The sequence below is a fragment of the Phacochoerus africanus genome, chromosome X (assembly GCF_016906955.1).
Source record: "Phacochoerus africanus isolate WHEZ1 chromosome X, ROS_Pafr_v1, whole genome shotgun sequence".
Lineage (NCBI taxonomy): Eukaryota > Metazoa > Chordata > Mammalia > Artiodactyla > Suidae > Phacochoerus > Phacochoerus africanus.
This window is the reverse complement of record NC_062560.1, coordinates 74,095,602-74,112,940: the sequence shown is the minus strand read 5'-3', so window position 1 is coordinate 74,112,940 and position 17,339 is coordinate 74,095,602. Positions and strand designations below refer to the sequence as shown.

The 17,339-nt window shown below is 36.1% G+C and overlaps 1 pseudogene; it reads left to right on the top strand.

Moving 5' to 3' along the window:
* Window positions 1-16,475: 16,475 nt before the first annotated feature.
* Window positions 16,476-16,858, top strand: LOC125118930 (activated RNA polymerase II transcriptional coactivator p15-like; annotated as a pseudogene).
* The last annotated feature ends 481 nt before the right edge of the window (window positions 16,859-17,339 follow it).

Below are 17,339 nucleotides of genomic sequence, written 5' to 3'. Positions count from 1 at the left end.
TTCCAAGGGTGGCCAGAGCAGGGCTCAATCCTCTTTGACGATGGTGAAGGGAGTCTGTGGAACTTGACCATGAGGGGATTTCTGAGGTGCTGTACAGCCTCCCAGGTGTCCATGTCAGATGCGAATGCAGACTTCTTGACTATGATGTGGTAGCAGAGGATGGTTCCATGGGGTAATAACTGTAAACTTTATAGCAGTTGGGGTTCTATGTGACCCTTAATTTACAAATGTTAATCAATAGCCACATCAAAGAATGTATCAAAGCCCGTATTCTCAATCCCCATCCCTGAGTTGGAGAGTCTAACTGTGGGAAAAGGGGCGATGACTGCTCTTCTTCCTGCTGAAAAGGGGCATTGTTAGGGAAAGCAGTTAGGTCTCCACTCATGGGATGGTCAAGTGAGCCTTGATACATTGCTTTGGATACCCCTTCTATCAACATTTGAACATTTATAGCTCTTAATCAAGATGTAATGAAGCAAGAAATACAATTAATTATACAGGGTCTGAATAAAAGGATCAAGATCACAATGAATATGGTGAAAGAAATTATTTTCACCAGGAGGAGGAGGAGGTCAGCTGGTTCCACAGGGCAGCTCCAAAAGCTAGAGCTGGATAGGACAGCTCATGAATCTACTGATGAAGATCTAGCAGGGAATGAGACACATTCTGTGAACAATCAGGAATACAACATTTAGATTTTATAATAGCAAGGCCTAGTCAAGGAAATGCTGAAAAAAAAGACACTTTTTAAATCTAATCCATCAAAGGCAGGCATAAACCTTGACTAGGCTCCATTGGCATATACCCCCCTTTTTATTTTATTTGCTTTTTTATTTTTGGGGGCATTCTATTAACCATGGTCTATGAAGTAACAGATTGTGGACTGAAAGGAAATGATATATTGTTCTGATTAACCTGATACTTTCCATGAGCTTCTGCATTAATCACCAGGTTTTAATACTAATAGGAGAAGCTTTACATTTGACTGACATACACTATTATTTTGCTCATAGTTAACATACTGCACTAAAATAAAATGTGAGGGATTGCCGAGTAGTTATGTTGTGAGCCATACAGGAAGTCCTCCATTGCCATGTGAATTGAGGCTTTAACCTCTTACAAAATATCTCTTTCTAAAAGAGAAGTTGGACTCTGGAACAATCAGAAAGGCATTGAGAAAAGAAAATGGATTCCCAGTCACAATTCAAATGTTGTGTAAAAATTTTGTAGCCAGCTTGCCAGGAACATGAATGTGGCAGATTCATGAGGGAGGGGCCCAGGATTGGAGAGGAGGACTGAAAAGTGGATCCAGTATTCAGGAGGAAGTTAATAGGCTGTCTTCCTACATTTAGAGTCACTCAGGTCTCCTGAGTGGTGATAAGGACAGAAGCCATTGTGGAAATGTCCCATCAGTCTTGATCCTGGGCCTGAGGGGTCCACCACAGAGACCTTCATCTTCAGGGGCAGTCCCTCTTCCAGTGATCTCAACATATGGGGCACAGCTGAGTCTTGGGGCATTCCCATTTAAAGGATCCCTCTTTTCCACAGAGGAAATAGGCTCCAGGCATAGGTCTCTGCCCTAGTCCTCTCACCTTGGAAACTCCCAGGTTGACTCCCTGTAGCACTATAACTAGAGCCTCAGCCTTTTCTCTGTCTCTCATTCTCCTTTCATTCTTCCAGGCCCTGATTATAACATACTTGAGTTGCTACTCTGAGGAGGTGCTCCAGGTCCTGATCATGGCCAAAAGCCAATTTTTGGAGCTTTACTCCATATATCCAGCACCAACTGAGCTATGAATTTATTAAGAATTATTTGGCCCTCCATTGTTTCTGGGTTCCTTGGTATATGTTTTCTCAATGCCTTTCTTAGTCTTTCTAAGAAAGTTGATGGACTCTCTTGTTCCCCTAGAAAACCTCCAATAGTTTTTAATGGGCCTTACTTGTGAGGTTTTTAATCCCTCTACTATATAAGTAACAAAATGATTTCTATGCCAATTGTGGTTATCTCCCTCATCAACAGACCAACTGGGATCACTCATAGAAACCATCTGACACCCTGTGGGGAATTTTGTTTTATCTCTTCTAATTTGCCTCTGTCATTTATAGCATCATTCCCTTCATCTTCCCCAGCTTTGATTTGAGCAGTTTCGAAGACTTTATGTATATATTTTTTTTCCTCAAGCCAATGTCTGTTTTAGTAATAACACGATGTCCTTCCAGGCTAACTCAAAGGACTGTGTGAGACCCTGAAAGACAGTGACATCACAAATGTCTCTTAATTTGTTCCCATGATGTTACACTAGAATTGTACTCATAGGGAGTAACACAATATGAAAGATTAATTAATTCCTTTTTTGACTCTTCATAAGTATAATTTCCATCCCAGATTTAAATATTTTTAAAGTCAAGAGGAATTTTTTCACAAGTAAATTTGAAGCTTGCTATTATCAAATTCAGGATAGGGACGCATAAGGCCTGAATCTTTCCAACTTATGGGGCTTTGGCTTTAGTTATTTTATTGTTGTTGTTGGCCTGATTGGCTGGAGACTGTCCAAGAGGGTAATTCATTAACAGAACACAGAGGTTGATAGCCCATACAGAGATGAATCAGCTTCCTCTTAGGAGACCAATCCCAAATAGTTCCATTGGAACCATTAAGCAGTAGGACTCCCTCCATTGCCCTGCATATATTCCAATGAATTTGATTTTTCATTCTCTTGAAGGTACATAAAGTCCTGTCAGGCATCCCCATATTAACTGGTTTCACCTGATGGTAAGCAAAACTCCAGCCTGTAATTATTTGGAGTGAGAGGCTTTCCTTCTCTCTTCTGTAGATTTTCAGCTCCTTGGGTTAGATGTTTGATCTGACCCCAAGTGGGAAGATGAGCCCTTATCATCCTCCCTCTGGGGTCTGGAGTCGAGGGATACTTCACAGGCTGGCTCATATGGTTTGATTCTTCTTGATGGAATCCAAACAGGTTATAATCCATGACCTGGTGAAACACAAGCATATCCCCTACACCACGTAATAAGTTTTCCGGGGACCAGAAGTTTGTTAATGGATCCTACCACCAAATCAAGGGCTGCTAAGCCTGAGGAAAGTTAATCTTATTTTGTTCTGTATTAAAATGTCTCTCTGCAGCCGTTTTTTCATCAGAGGCCAAATTTAAAAAAATTAAAGTGAATAAGGTTTTATTTAAAAAAGTGTTTGTTGTGACTTAACTATTTCTGTGTTTTTGATTTTGAAGAGCCTGTTTTTTGTTTTTTTGTTTGTTTGTTTTTGAAGAGCCTGTTTTACATATAAATTGGCTCATTCCACAATAGCCTGTCCTTGGGGGTTGTAAGGGAGACCAGTGGAGTGAACAATATGCCATGTATCCAGGAATGTTTTAAGTTGAGAACTGATATAAGCTGGACCATTATAAATTTTAATTGCTTGTGGCAGGCCCATAACTGCAAAACAAGCAAGTAAATGATGAATAACATGTTTAGCAGATTCACCAGATTGAGCAGTAGCCCAAATAAATTTAGAGCAAGTGTCACATACATGAATAAATGACAATTTTCCAAAAGTTGAATAATAACATCCATTTGCCAGAGAGCATTTGGGACAAGTCCCCTAGGGTTAACTCCAGGCACAGATTGAGAAGGATTGTTAGTAATTTGATATGCAGGATATTGATGGACAATCATCCTAGCTTTAGCCCATTGTTATTCCAAATCTTTTTAAGAATCCAAACATTTACATGTGTTAAATCATGAAAATGTTGAGCTTCTTGTAACACAGGTGTTACTAAGCAGTCAATTTCTTTATTTCCTGCAACTAGAGGCCCAGGTAAATTAGTATGTGCTCTGATATGAGTAATATAAAGTGGACATCTTCTTTCCCTTACAACAGTTTGTAATTCTGTAAACAAGTCAAATAACAACATAGGTAAATTTTGTTTAATGGTAGCAGTTTCAATCATTTTGGCAGCATGAACTACATACTCATGCTACTATTTATAGGCTCAGGATAGTCCCTCAAGGCATGGATTACAGCAGTTAGTTCAGCCTGTTGGGCAGAAAGGCCAGGAATTTCTATAATTTTAGATTGATTAGCCATATATCTGGCCTTCCCTTTACTAGTTCCATCAGTAAAGATCACGGGGGCTTCAATGATGGGTGAATCCTTCACCTTTTTTGGAAGAATCCATTGAATTCGCTTTATAAACTGTAAAATAGGGTTTTTTGGATAATGATTATCTATTGATCCCACATAATCTGCAAAGGCAATTTGCCAACCTATATGGTTTTGAAAACAATTTTGGATTTCCTTAACAGTTAAGCTAACAATTACATGATTCAAATCTTTTCCGGACATTTGTACACAAGGAGTACAACCTTTTAGAATAAGTTGTGCCATCAGGTCCATGTATGGAGACAAAGATTTTGTGACATTATTGGGAAGAAAAAGCCTCTGTCCCCCTGACAATTACTGGAAAGGCTAAATGTATGGTATCTGAATCGCCTTCCCTTCAAGCCTGTAATATCCCTTGTTGAATGGATGATAGATGGTGTTCAGGGATAACAGTCATTTTCTTTGCAACCCTAGAAGTAGAGGCTTGACAAGTCCTCCTCATCACCTCACTCCTAATAGGAGGCAATTGAGGAATATCAGAATCAAAAATTGGAGCTGAAGGCTCAGGAGCCAAATATTCTCTATGATAATTTTGCTCAGGGACTGCATATGTAGGTTCCTCCAACAAAGGTGTAAACTCCCTTTCTTCTTCGTCCTCTAAGTCCTCTGTGGTCTGTAGAGGTTCTAAAACTGATTTAATTAAGCTCCAAGTACTCCAAATAGACACAGGACTTGGGATGCCCTCATCATGTAATATCCTAAGTTCCGTTCCTACCGTTTCCCATATCTTGAAATCTAACGTTTCTAATGTAAGAAACCAATCGCAGTATTTCTCAATAGTCTGAAAAAGTTCCAAAAGCTTACTTTCACTTGTTTTTGCATCCCCCTTTTTAAGGAGTTGTCCTAACAAACAAATGTGAGGACTATGGTTTCCTGCAATTACCTTATTTCCCATGTTACCCCATAAATACCTGAGAGAGGGAACGTATACACAAGATTTCTTTAGCATGGACATGCAAAATTCCTCCCTTCTTCTCAGGGCTACACAGCGCTTCCCAGTGAATAAAGATTCCGCTGTCGTTGCGGTCCTTCGTTCCTCGTGCCTGCCCCATGTTGGGTGCCACTTGCCGAGACCAGCTCAGCAGGATGGGGCTGAAGAACAGGTGCTGTGGAACTTAAGGAAAAAAGTTAACAAAGTAAGACACAGAGACAGTAAAGATGAGAACCGGGGGACTCAAAGTCCCTGGAACCAAGAGCCCTGCCTCAAAAAACCACACCGCTTTTATATTTTTCTTTTGATGAGCTCACGTGAGGAGGGGCTATGGGTGGATGATCAAGCAAGATTGGAAAAACATGTCTCGTGACAACAAAGGATGCTTGTTAACAAGGAAGAGAGGAAAATATCAGGATTTAAGGCATAAAGGGATAGGCTAACTCTACTGTTTTGTGCAAATGTAGTCTGGTTTATGATCAGAATTCCCCTTATATATAAAACCACTAAACTCCAAGCCTTGAAGGGAAAAGATAAACACCAGCTGCAAGTATTTTGTTCATACATAAAGAAGACCTGGACAACAAGAACACTTTTTCTGGATTGGTCTTTTCACGCTTTATCCCTCAAGTCAGGAAATGTCTTGTTAGTAAGGAATTGCCTTTTAAAATTTTTGATATTGGACAATGCCTCTGGCCACCCAGAACCCCTTGAGTTCAATACTGAAGGTGTCTAAATGGTCTACTTGCCCCCAAGCACAATGTATCTAATCCAGCCTTTAGATCAGAGGGTCATAAGGACCTTTCAGACTCACTACACACAGTGTTCTATGGAAAAGAGTTTCAATGCTATGGAAGAGAACTCTAACAGAGAACATCATCAAGGAAGGATTACACCATTGAAGATGCCCTGAAGAAACATGAAAATTATCAATTCTGAAAAAATTAATTCCTCCTGGAGAAAACTGTATCCAGATATTGTGCATGACTTCACAACAGAGCCAAGATTTACAACAGAGCCAATCAAAGAAATCATGAAAGAAATTGTGGTTATGGGAAAAATGAAAAAAAAAAATTGCGGTGGTGAAAGATTTCAGTTTGTATGGATATAGGAGAAATTGAGAGCATCTCTGAAATGAAGATGACTTGATTGAGATGAATGCTTCCAAACCAGTGCCAGATAATGAGGAAGAAGACTTAGAAAAAGCAGTGCTAGAAAGAAAATTCATGTTAGACTATCTGGCAGAAGGGCTCCAGTTATTCAAGATTGCTTTTGACTTCTTTTATGACATGGACCCTTCTATGATAAGGTCACTGGAACTGCTTTAGTAGCAAATAGTGGAAGAAGGATCAGTACCATATAGAAATAGTTTTGGAGAAATAAAAAAGCAAAAAATAAGAATTTACAATGTATTTCCATAAAATTTCAACAAATATGCCTGCCTCTCCTTTCTCCCTTCCATGTCCTCCCACCTCTTCCACCTCTGCCACCCTGAGACAGCAAGGCAATCTTTCCTTTACCTCTTTCTCAACATGAAGATGATGAGGATGGAGACCTTAAAGATGATCCGCATCTACTTAATGAATAGTACATAATCATTGTGCTTTACAGTTAATAAATTTATCAGTTGTGTATATTTGAGTCTTCATGTGAAAATCTAATAATTGTATGGCAAAAACTGTATGAGACTTTTTGTGTCAGCATTATCACCCAAGTATTCATCATGTAGAACATCCTACACAAGACTTGTACTGAAGTGGACAGCCTATTTATACTTACATAGGCATAAGGTAAGTGATATTTAATATTGAATTAATAGTGTGTTAATTTTCTTATTGTCTTATAGCACCACTTTAAAAAATTACATTACTTACAGTATGCCTCTCTCTTTTTTGTGATTGGATAAACTGCATATCAGTCTATTGTTCCAGGTAAACTGTTTTTTTAAAAAATGTAACACTATTTCCATTATGGCATTATGAATATAACCATAATAACATGTGCCATAAAAATTTTATAATGAATAATTTATTATTGTACAGACTAGGCTATTGTGAAGCAATTATATCCATTACACTAGGTTACAATAAAGCATACTGCTGCTTCTTTGTTATCAATGCATAAATCATTACATCTATAAACAAATATGAATTGATTTTTCACATCATCTTTTCATTTTTATATCTGGTGTTAATAATACATATAATATCTAAAGTGTTTGTATCATATAAGACAATATTAATATGGGTGCTGACAGGTAATTCATCTTTTAAACAGACAATGTAAACTTTAGGTATCAATAAAAACAGTACAGTATTATAAATATATTTTCTCTTCCTTGATTTTGTTAAAAACATTTTATTTTATCTAGCTTACTTTATTGGAAGAGTACAGTATACAATACATATAACATACAAAATATGTGTTAATTGACTGTTTATGTAAGCCTTTTGGTCAACAGTAGGCTATTAGTAAAGTTTTTAGGAGTCTAAAGTTATAGTCAGATTTTTTATTGTGTGGTGTGTTGATGCCCCAACCCCCTTATTGTTCAAGGGCTTAATGTATCCTACTCTGGTGTGAGATGTTGTTATTGGGGAAAACTGTGTATATGTGGTGGTAGGGGTAGCTGGGAACACTATGCTCAATTTTGCCATGAAGTTAAAACTCCTTTAAAAAGTAAAGTCTACTGAAAACATTGTCTCAATTTTAACGAATGTACCACACTAATGCAAAATATATTAATAATAGGGAAAATTCTATATGGAGCAAGGGATATGAGAACTTTGTACTTTCTGCTCAAAACTTCTTTAAACCTAAAACAGCTCTACAAAATAAAGTATTAAATGTGTGTGTGTGTGTGTGTGTGTGTGTGTGTGTGTGAATATATATATATATATATATATATAAGCATTATACTGTAACAGGAAATTAACCATCCACTCAGTATTTTTATAGCATAAATCTAAATTCATGAACTTGGGTCCATTGAGATATTGTGATCTACATATGTAAAGAGACTTTATCCTTATGGGGGCTGGAAAATCAAATTATTTCTTCATACATATTAAATGACCCTTTTTGAAATTATTCCCTATACACTTCATGATAAGCTAAACTTCTTTTTCTCAAGGTGCATGTGAAGCATAGCAATATCAAATATGAAAATATATGTATGTGGGTGGAGTGAAAATTACTAGCAAAAAATACTGTTTTGGATGTCTCTAAGGCCAGTGTCATAAATTAAAGCAAATAAAGGATTTCCTATCTCTTTCATTATAGTTTCTCCATTTTGTCATCTCCTATTGTGTACTTGTTGTACATCAGTGTTTCTCACTCCTGTGAGAAAAATTCCCAATTGGGCCATAAAGAATACCATATTTCTTTGATTCTAAGATACATTCTTTTTCACATTTCAATGTTTCTGGAATGAGAATGCATTCATATATATATATATGCATTTAATATATTAAATATATATAAATATAATGTTTACTTTATATTTATATAAATATAGAAAATATATATTACATAAAAATATATAAATATACATATAAATATATAAAATATATAGTATATGAATAAATATATAAAACATATTTTAATTTATATATAGTATATAATATGTATTTATACATATATGCATTTATTGTGATTTTTCTTCCATTAGAGTTTTTAAGTCAATAATAAACCTTAAAACTGAAATTTTCTTAAAGTAGAGCAAGAATAGCCATCAGTAAGAATGCATTCTCTGCTTTTCTTAAGTACTGTTGTTATTCTTATGTCCCAAGCTGCTTCTTTTTTTCTTTTACAAGATTCATTCAACAATGTTTACTAATGCGTGTCCTTTTCTTTTTGAATCTATTTTCTAACATTTACTTTATAGTATAAAAAATAAAAATAAAAATGTTAATGAATTTTTCCATAACATCAGAATATACTTCACGTTTTGGCAAAAGAAACATAAAACACAAACGAAGCATAAAACTCAGTCTAAAAGGTTGAGTACCTGTGTTGCCTTCCCATTTCTGTTAAGAACCAAATATTATTGAACATTTAATAAAAGTAAATGTCTTGAGTTTTCATACTGAAAAATCCTTATACTATTAAAATCAGTATTTTTGTCAGTTTCTTAGTCATTTTAGTTCTGTATGATTTGGATGATTGCTGATGGTTTGTATAATATCTTCAAAATGAAAATAAATAGGCCATGGGAAAAGTCTGATAAATATCTGTACAGCACGGTGACCCAGTTACATATACATGTGCACATTCTATTTTCACACATTATCATGCTCCATCATAAGTGACTAGACATAGGAACAATGAGGATGTGAGTTCGATCCCTGGCCTCGCTCAGTGGGTTAAGGATCTGGTGTTGCTCTTGCTGTGGCTGTGGACGGCAGCTGCAGCCCCAATTAGACTCCTAGCCTGGGAACATCCATATGCTGCAGGTGTGGCCCTAAAAAGCAAAAAAAAAAAAAAAAAAAAAACCCAAAGGACCAGATTTCAAAGACTTAGTACCAAAAAAGACTCTAAATGATATCATCAGTAATTTTGCATATTTTATATTGATTGTGGTTTGAGAAGATAATGTTTGGATATATTGATTCAAATAAAATTGTTAAAATTAAAAAAGAAATCTGAACTTGTGTTCTGATCAGCAGTACAACAGATATCTGCTGTTTAATCAAGATGATTCAATTTTAAAGATATATAGTATCACAAGAAAGCCAAGTACCTATTACATATACTACAAGCAGAAATTATGTAGGTCACTGATAACAATTAGATTGAATTATATGAATGCTATTTTTGTAGGTCAAAGCAGTCAAACATTGACAAATTCATATGGTTCAACCTAGTAAAATAATTTTAGTTAACTAATTATACTTTACTGTCAAAACTTTTTGTTTTGAAGCAGGAGTAAATCACTCTTGTTTTATAAACTAATGCATAGGGTTGATAAACAATGCATGATTAACTAAGTATAGGTGATATGTTCCACTAATTAATTTTTTTTAAATCATAGAATTTTCAATATGTGAAGTGAGGAAGCAGACCTAACATCAATTGCAAGAATTTAATGAGTTATAGGAATGATAATCACATTGTTTAAGTTTTGCATTTTTAGTTTTTTCTATCATACAACCTTATGCCTTATTTCAAACAGTAAAATTAATTAGAAATGTAACTTGGTTATTTGAATATGCTTAATTGCCTATGATATTGTCACATAAGTATACCTGGCATCACATAACAAAATGGTGATGTTAGGTCAACGTTAGTTGAATTTTATAGGAATCAATTATAGCCTTACATGATGTTTCTAATCTTGGTATATTTCTGTTAATGTTATTTTCTTTCTTCTAGGGACCAAGAACTTTAGTCATCTTCAAATTCCCTCTCTCTTCTAACCTCTCTACATTTGGTTATTCACCAAGTCCCATCAATTCTACTACAAAAGTAGCCCTCAAATAAATGTTTATCTCTTCACTACAATTTTCATAAATAAAAGATCCATTTTTTCATAAATCTATAAGATTTAGATTACTAGAATCTGAAAGATATCACTCCCTCATTTGAAAACTTGTATGGCTCCTTTTGCTTATAGAATCAAATCTAAATTACTTAGTGCATCATGAAGGAATACAAAAATAAGGCTTTAGCATTTTTTTGAGCTTCATTTCCTGACACTTCATTTCCTGATGGGCACAACCCATCATTGCCACAATGGTACTCCAGTTACAAATAGGACCCTGGTTACATCAAATTGATTTCCATCACCTGAATTTATATGTACTATCCTCATCATGCACTTGTATGTGCTGTTCATATTGAATGTATCAAAGCATATTAAGTGACAGAAAACATGGATGTTACCAGCACTCTAACATTTATATCCCTTATGCCAAAACAAATTCCGAAAGTCTTCATAGATCCTTTGAAATATATTCACTTAATGGATTTCATATATTTGTTGTGTTGACTCACAGTACTATATATGTTTTGCACTGGCCAGCAGATTTGTCATTGGGAATAGTTAGGTTTGTAATTGTAGTAAAAAATACTGAGTTTGGATTTTGATCTGCCAAAATGGCCTTCCAAATCTCACAGTAAAATGTGGGATATTACATTTTCCTTTTTCTAATTCTTAGAGTTATTGGAAGAACCAAGTGATAACATAGGTGAACAAACAGTAAAATCCATATTCTTTTATATAAATATAAGGTGCTATTATAATAAATCCTTGGCAATCAATATTATTTCCTCAGAATAAAGGGTGAAGGAAAATACATTAAACTTCAATAAATATATCAGTGAACCTACGTTAGTGCATGCTATCAGCCAGATAGTACCTAGGGATGGTTGGAGTTAAATGGTACTTTTTTTTTTTTGGCTGCACCCATAATATGCAGATGTTCCTGGGTGAGGATCAAACCCATGTCACAGCAGTAACCAGAACCACTACAGTGACAGTGTTGGATCCTTAACCCACTGAGCCACCAAGGAACTCCTAAAAGATATTTTATTTTATTTTATTTTATTTTTGCTTAATTTTTTTTAGGGCTGCACCCATGGTATATGGAAGTTCCCAGGCTAGGGGTTGAAGTGGAGTTACACCTACCGGCCTACTCCAAGCAACAGCAATGCAGGATACAAGTCATGTCTGCAACTTACACCACAACTCATGGCAATGCCAGATCCTTGACCCACTGAGTGAGGCCAGGGATCAAACCTACAACCTCATGTATACTACTTGGGTTCATTTGCTCTGAGCCACAATGGGAATTCCATAAAAGGTATTTGAAAACAAAGCAAAACAAGAAAAAGCCCTAAAATTTCATTATATAGTGAGGGAAAACAAAAACAATTTTTATTCATTTTGTAAATGTTTCATACAAGAGTAACATCCCATCTCAGACATAGAAGACAACTATTCTGCTGGGAAGGAAAAACAGGGAAATTGACATTCAAGAAGTCCATACCAACTCTTAACATCACCATAGTTGCAAAATAACTTGTAAGAAAGCAAGTTTGACACATTAGTTTCCATGGGATCTTCCAGATATTACATATTCTGATGCTTTTGCAGTGAAGCAATCTTTGCTGAAATTAAGCAAAGAACATTGTGAGGTAACAGTGCCATATCTTACCCCAGGAATGTTGATCAAAAAGTTAAAGAAGATCAGATGACATGAAAACATAAGATTATATTTTGTGAGCATTCCCAAACTAGCTGTTGCAGGATGGTATTTTGTTTTTAGCTATATGTAAATATATGTGTTTACAAATGTTTGTGTGTGATATAAAAATTACTTTGTTAAAAAGTGTTTTTTAATGTTTAGAGTAGCACAGCCAAAGGAAAAAAGAGCATGGATTTTTAACTAAACTGTCTTGATATTTTTAAGGACTTTAAAAATTAAAGTTTAATCGATTTACAATGTTTCTTCAATTTCTGTTGTACAGCAAAGTGACCCAATCACACACAATTCCTTGTGCTGTACAGTAGGCCCCCATTGCCCATCCATTCCAAATGTAACAATTTACATCCCAAACCCCCAAAATCCCACGCCCCCCACCACTGGGAACCACAAGATTGCTCTCCTTAGCCATAATTGGTTTCTGTTTGGTGGATAGGATCATTTGTGCAATAGTTTAGATTCCACATATAAGTGATATCATAACGTATTTTTCTTTCTCTTTCTGGCTTACTTCACTTAGTATTAAAATCTATAGTTGCATCATGATTCTACAAATGGAATTATCTTTTTTTTATGGCTGAATAGCATTCCATTGTGTATATACCACAACTTCCTAAGCCATTCATCTGTCAGTGGATTTCTAGATTGTTTCCATGTCTTGGCTATTGTAAACAGCATTGCAGTGAACACAGGGGTACATGTATCTTTTTTTTTATTACTCAAGGAGTTTATTACATTTATAGTTGTACAATGATCACCACAATCCAATTTTATAGGATTTCCATCCAACCACTCCCCAACTCTCTCCTTTGGAAACCATAAGCTTTTCAAAGTCTAACAGTATCTGTTCTGCAAAGAAGTTCGTTCTGTCCTTTTTTAAGATTCCACATGTCAGTGAAAGCATTTGATATTGGTGTCTCATTGTATGGCTGACTTCACTTAGCGTGGTAATTTCTAGGTCCATCCCTGTGGCTACAAATGCCATTATTTCATTCCTTTCAATGGCTGAGTAATATTCCATTATGTATATTACCACATCTTCTTTATCTACTCCTCTGTCGAAGGACATTTAGGTTGTTTCCATGTCTTGGCTATTGAAAATAGTGCTGCCATGAACATTGGAGTACATGTGTCTTTTCGAGCCACGGTTTTCTCTGGGCAGATGCCCAGGAGTGGGATTGCTGGATCAAATGGTAGTTCTATTTTTAGTTTTCTGAGGTCTCTCCATACTGTTTCCCACAGTGGTTGCACCAATTTGCAACCCCACCAACAGTGTAATAGGGTTCCTTTTTCTCCACACCCTCTCTGGCACTTACTGTTTGTAGACATTTTGATGATGGCCATTCTGGCTGGTGTAAGGTGGTACCTCAGAGTGGTTTTGATTTGCATTTCTCTAAACATGAGTGATGTTGAACATCTTTTCATGTGTTTTTTGGCCATCTGCATGTCTTCTTTGGAGAATTGTCTGTTTAGACTTTCTGCCCATTTTTTGATGGGGTTGTTTGTTTTTTTTTGTATGGAGCTGCAGAAGGTGTTTATAAATTTTGGAGATGAATCCCTTGTCAGTTGATTCATTGGCAAATATTTTCCCCCATTCTGTGGGTTGTCTTTTCATTTTGCTTAGGGTTTCCTTTGCTGTGCAGAAACTTTTTAAGTTTAATTAAGTTCCACTTGTTTATTTTTGTTTTTACTGTCATTTCTCTAAGAGGTGGATCTGAGAAGACGTTGCTGTCGTTTATGTCAGAGTGTTTGGCCTATGTTTTCCTCTAAGAGTTTTGTGGTGTCTGGTCTTATATCTAGGTCTTTCATCCATTTGGAGTTTATTTTTGTGTATGGTGTTAGGGAGTGTTCTCATTTCATTCTTTTCCATGTGGCTGTCCAGCTTTCCCAGCACCACTTATTGAACAGGCTGTCTTTTCTCCATTGTATCTTCTTGCCTTCTTTGTCATAGATGAGTTGGCTGTAGGTGCGTGGGTTGAATTCTGGGCTTTCTATCCTGTTCCACTGATCTATATTTCTGTCTTTGTGCCAGTACCATGTGGTTTTGATGACTGTTGCTTTGTAGTATAGTCTGAAGTCCAGGAGCCTGATTCCTCCAGCTCCATTTTTCTTTCCCAGGATATCTTTGGCTATTCTGGTTCTTTGCGCTTCTAAACAAACTTTAAAATATTTTGTTTGAGTTCTGTGAAAAATGTCCTTGGTAATTTGATAGGGATTGCATTGAATCTGTAGATTGCCTTGGGTAGCATAGCATTTTGATAATATCGACTCTTCCAGTCCAAGAGCATGGTATGTCTTTCGATGTATTTGCGACTTCTTTGATTTCTTTCATCAGGGTCTTATAATTTTCAAAGTACAGGTCTTTTGTCTCTTTAGGTAGGTTTATTCCTAGGTATTTTATTCTTTTGGATGTGATGGTAAATGGGATGGTTCCCTAATTTCTCTTTCTGATCTTTCATTGTTAGTGTATAGAAATGCCATTGATTTCTGTGTATTAATTTTGAATCCTACAACTTTGCCATTTTCATCAATGATCTCTAACAGTTTTCTGGTAAGAGTCTTTAGGATTCTCTAGGCATAGTATCATGTCATCTGCAAATATTGATAGTTTTACTTCTTCCTTTCCAATTTGGATTCCTTTTATTTCTTTTACTTCTCTGAATGCCATGGCTAGGACTTCCAAAACTATGTTGAATAGTAATGGTGAGAGCGGAATTAATGTTTTGTCTGGATATGTGCCCAGGAATGGGATTGCTGGGTCATATGGTAGTTCTATATTTGGTTTTCTGAGGTACCTCCATACTGTTTTCCATAGTGGTTGTACCAATTTATATTCCCACCAACAGTGTAGGAGCGTTCCCTTTTCTCCACACCCTCTACCAGCATTTGTTATTTGCTGGATGGCCTCTCTGACAGGTGTGATGTCATACATCATAGTAGCTTTGATTTACATTTTCTAATAATTAGTCGTGTTGAGCACTTTTTCTTGTGCCTGTTGGCCATCTGTATGTCTTCTTTGGAGAACTGTCTATTTAGGTCTTCCGCCCATTTTTCAATTGGGTTGTTTTTTGTTGTTGAGTTGCATGAGTTGTTTGTATATTTTGGAGATTAGGCCTTTGTAACAAAAACATATATCAGTAGAACAGACTATAAAGCCCAAAGATAAACCCAAGCACCTATGCCCAACTAATCTATGACAAATGAGGCAAGAACATACAGTGGAAAAAGATAGTTTCTTCAATAAATTGTGCTGGGAAAACTGGAAAGCTACACATAAAAGAATGAAATTAGAACACTCTCTAACACCATACACAGAAATAAACTCAAAATGTATTAAAGAACTAAATATAAGGCCAGATACTATTAAACCCCTAGAGGAAAACATAGGCAGAATGCTCTTTAATGTAAATCACGGCAACATCTTGTTTGATCCACCTAGAATAATGACAATAAAAACAAAAATAAACCCATAGGACCTACTTAAACTCAAAAGCTTTTGCATTGCAAGGGAAACTATTAAAAAAAGAAAAGATAACCCACAAACTGGGAGAAAATCTTTGCAAATTATTCAACAGACAAGGCTCTAATCTCCAAAATATTCAAACAACTCATACAACTCAACAACAACAACAAACAACCCAATTGAAAAATTGGAAGAAGGCCTTAATGTACAATTCTCTAAAGAAAACACATGGATGGCCAACAGGCACATGAAAAAATGCTCAACATCACTAATTATTAGGGAAATGCAAATCAAAACTACAAGGAAATACCACCTCACACCTCTCAGAATGGGCATCAGTAACAAGTCAACAAATAACAAATGCTGGAGAGGGTGTGGAGAAAAGGGTACCCTCCTTCACTGTTGGTGGTAATTTAAATTGGTACAACCACTTTGGAAAACAGTATGGAGGTACCTCAGAAAACTAAATATAAAACTACCATATGACCCAGCAATCCCATTCCTGGGCAAGTGTCCTGACAAAGAATTCATTCGAAAGGATACATGCACCCCTATGTTCGCTGCAGCGCTATTCACAACAGCCAAGATATGGAAACAACGTAAATGCCCATTGACAGACGAATGGCTTAAGAAAATGTGGTACAGTCAGTCAAGAGCAAGCAATCCAGCAAGAGGCAGTACAGCTACCCGAGAGGGGCAATGCCTAAGTCAAAGGAACTTGTTTCTTCAAGCTCTTTTGGCAGCGATTCTGAGTGAAGGTAACAGAAAGTTAAAGAGGAAATAGCAAGTTGCTCCAGAAAAAAACTTTAAAGAAGCAAAAGACCAGTGAAACTTCAAGAGCACTGTCACCCTCCAAGCATACCAGCAGCAGCAGAGATGCTAACATGTTTCAGATTGGGAAAATGAGGTATGTCGGTGTTCGGGACTTTAAAGAAAAAGTCTTAATTGATATTAGAGAATATCAGATGGATCTGGAACATGAAATGAAACCAGGAACAAAAGGTATTTCTTTAAATCCTGAACAGTGGAACCAGCTGAAAGAACAGATATCTGACAATGATGATGCAATAAGAAAAGTATAAAATCAGAGCCATATAAAACCAGTGCTGTTCTAGTTGTTTTATCTGTCTTTTTACATGGATTTCATTTTCTAAATGTTGTTTTCCAAGCTATTGTGTTGCAGAACAATTTGTAAGATAAATATTTTTTTAAATGTGCATTATTAAAAATGTTCTGAGTGGGAAAAAAAAAGATGTGGTGCATATACACGATTGAATACTACTCATCCATAAAAAGAACAAGATAGTGCTGCAACATGGATGCAACTAGAGATTCTCATACTAAGTGAAGTAAGCCAGAAAGAGAAAGACAAATACCTTATGATATTTATTTGTGGAATATAAATATTGCACAAATGATCCTATCTACAAAACAGAAATCACAGCCAAGGAGAGCAAACTTGTGATTCCAGTGGGGAGGGAGCGGGATGGATGAGCAGTTTGGAGTTTTTGAATGCAAACTATTACATTTGGAATGGATGGGCAATGGGGTCCTAATGTATAG